The following is a 3843-nucleotide window of genomic DNA, read 5'->3' as shown; positions in this document are numbered from 1 at the left end:
ATAAGAACATAATGATATGATTAAAAATACATGATAATTCATTAGAAACACCAATTAATCAAATACTTTGCATAAACCCATCTTTAAAGGGACATTCCACTTTTTTGGTAGGTCGAAAAATTTTGTTGCTCAAATTTGTGAAAACTAAAAACCAAAAACTATAGAAATGTATCCTAAAACGTATCTGAAAGTTTTTACTAAAAAAATCCAACTGATTTTTTAACGCCAAACTTTACGTAAAAGGTTACGTAACCTTTTAAAGTTCGTTATGCCTTTTGCAAGCTGTTGAGAAAAATAAACGCCTAATTGTAGAGAAATATTTCTCCTGCGTTTTTCTAATGATTTTTACTAAATATAAAGAGCCACCGAAACTAGGTCAAACTGATTAATTAACAATTAGTAATAACAATAACTTTAATAATAATAACTTTATTTTGGCAACCCATTTAGACAGTGTAAGATTACAGAAAGAATAAAATCTAATGTTCGGGCCCAAACGGAGAACAAAAATAAAAAAAAAAGTAACCACTATGTTTCCCCACAAGACTACTAATTATATACTAAGTATATAATAAAAACACAGAAAGTTTAATAAAACATATATACATTTACAATGTAACATGGATGTGTTGAAAAATATAAACACTGTGTTTCTTAGATTATATGATGGTATAAGTTTTTTTTAAGTAAAATGAAATGGTGAGAAGAACAACAGGAATGGTTATAAATGATATGGAATCAATTAATCATTACTGTCAGTAAGAACAAAATTCTTCAGTTCTTGTTTACATGTATGTAAAGAAGGGTTGTGGAAGGGAAGGAAAATTTTAGAACTTATAATTTTTGACAGTTTTTAAATTTGGAAGATGGTGGTCCATAGTAAGGCCTAATAATACAGTATCAGTAACATTTTCTATAGGTACATTATTTACAGTTAATGCTAATTGGTTATTTGTTGTTTGCAGATTGGAACCAATTAACATAGCCTTGGTTTTTGTAGCATTTATAACCATCCCATTATCCTCACATCAGGTTTTAATGTTAAACAGATCATCTTGAAGGGTGGCATTAATACAATTTAAGTTATGGCGAGAAAAGTGTACTGTACTGTCATCAGCCAAGAGGTCTGTAGCACAATTTCTAACATGAAATGTTAAGTCAATGATAAAAATGAGAAAGAGGAGAGGACCAAGATTTGACCCCTGTGGCACCCCACATTTTATAGAATTGAGATCGGATTGACAGGCACCTAGAGATTCTCTTTGCTTCCTTGAATTTAAATAAGATTGAATCAATGTATAAGAGCAGTAATGGAATTTGTATAATTTCAATTTTTCTACCAGTAATTTGTGGTCTAACATATCAAAAGCTTTACTAAAATCTAAGTAGACAACTCCTGTCATTTCCCCATTATCAATTGCATTAACCCAAGAGTCACACATTTTAGTGTAGTATTACAAGAATGATGTTTCTGTCCTCGTTCAAAAATAGAGAAATTGGTTAAAATAAAAGTTGAAAGCTAATAGGCTAGAACTATCAAAAGGTTCAAAATCCATGACATAAGGTCTCGTTGCCACGCTCGGAGCTGTTTTTCCACCTGAATTTTTCTAGGCACGTAGATCTATTTATTTTGTGAAGACCAAATTTTACAATAAAACAAAACCATATTCAAGCCTTATTTGAAACAAATATTGCATTTTGTAATTTTCAGGTACTCAGGTAATTTATAAGCTAAACCTTCATATAAATATATATTTTTTTTTAAATCAAAAATTCTTTTTTGTTGTTGTAAATTATGTTATTGTTTTACTGTCGATATGCAGTTAAAATATCCTGTTATATATAGGCTACCAACTGTCTGATTCTCTAGAGGCTTTCCCTTATTCTTCAAACTTGATGAACTTTAGTGAAAATTGAAATTCGTTGCTGTTAGTATAGATACCAGGATATAATAGAGCAATCCTAGGGGAATAGGGAGACCACATATCGTTCATAAGGGAAGGTGAAATGCGATTTAAACGAAGGCTAAAATGAAACGTTCTGGAAAAGATTGTCTTTGTCTTTACTCAATCAATCTAAATATAAACAATATCGATGTAAACAATCAGACTCAATTAAAGTTTCTATGATGATTTGCGTTTCACTGTTCTACATTTTCTTTCACATAGAGTTCTTCTAGGGTTCATAGATTAGGATATGATAAGATAATGAAGATAGGTAAAAGAGGATATGAAGACGCCAGGTTGTAATATAACAACCATCATATTTTTCACCTCGTTCGTTTTCCAGGAAAAAGTATGACGTGATTCTATTTTCGCTTTTGACCAACTAAATGGAGTTCTGTCCCTTTAGTCACTTCAGATTTAGAGGTGTATGATTGTGATATTTGGACATTACACAGGATATTTTAACTGAATTTCGACAGTAAAACAATAACATAATTCAAAAAAGAAAAACGGAAAACAGAAATATGTTATTCGTTATTCACCAAAGTTTAAGGATCAAGAGAACGCCTCCTGAAAATCAGATGGTATAGGCCCTAGATACCAGAATGTCTTAACCGAAAAAGGACAAACAAGCGCCAACAAGTATAAACAAACGCAAACAAGCACAAACAAAGCGCAAACAAGTGTAAACAAGCACAAATGAGAGTAAAAAACACAGGAAAGATGAATTATATATAATATCGAACGGACATTTGTGTGTTACTAGTTCTTCTGGCACTGTTGGTGCTCCTAAAATTTTTATTATGTTTTTAATATCATGTAAATATACAATACATCAGATGGCAGAGTATTTTAATGTTAGCAAGAGCACCATCCAAAGGAGGCTATCTGAAAATGATATAAAAATCAATGACAAATACAGCAATATTGAAGGGGTTAATTCTATAAATTGGCTATCCTTTGGGTATATGTTCATGTTTTTTTTAATCATTACATTTTTTGAATACATTTATTTGGAGTGAAGTGAGTTATTCATAATTGATGTACATTATTGCCCATGACATCATCAAAACGCATTAAATTTGGCTTTTGAATGCAATAAAGACTACAATAATGATGTAAAATAAATTAGTGTTCCTTAGAGAGAAGTTATTGTGTATGAATTAATATTGCTGATAGGCTCCGCCCACAAGTCACAAAAAGATAATGCAGTCGAGATAAAACCGTTCGCTAATGCAATGTAGAAGATACTAAGACGAAGATGTAATGTAACTAGTCCAATGTAAAAGACGCAAAGACAATTATGCTTTGTTCAATGTACAATGTCGAAAGTGAAAGTACATTGCACGTATAATTTTAGGTATTGTGTCGGTGGTTTTATGTAATTTAACATTTGCATTATGAATTAGACGTATATTATGACATAAGTAAAAGAGGTATTTTGTCTTTGAACAATGCACAGATGTATGTGTCGTATGTATAAGTAGCATCTAATTCTGAATACGATTGACCTCCATACACTATATGCTTCAGCCAAAAAAAAGTGGGTATTCTATTGCAATTCGCATATATACTAGAATTTTGTTTGAGCTTATTTGCTATTGTTTGCGCTTTTTAGTCACACTGAGGTTAAAATTTAACAAGTTGGAGGATCAAGAGAACGCCCTCTGAAAATCGGACAAATACAAGAACATAATTTGAAAAAAAACGAAAACGAATAACTTGTGAAGTTGGTTCTTATTCGTTATTCGCGAATAACGAAAAACGAATTAACAAATTCCACTGCCAAAACCACTAGGATTAACAAGAAGTGGAAACACTGGGGAGGAACTTGTTAAGGTGGGAAACCACTATATGCCCCTCCCACTTTTATCTTTTAAGATACTTGTCTGGGTTG

This window comes from Lottia gigantea (assembly GCF_000327385.1).
Source record: "Lottia gigantea unplaced genomic scaffold LOTGIsca_89, whole genome shotgun sequence".
Lineage (NCBI taxonomy): Eukaryota > Metazoa > Mollusca > Gastropoda > Lottiidae > Lottia > Lottia gigantea.
Note: the sequence above shows the minus strand (reverse complement) of the source record.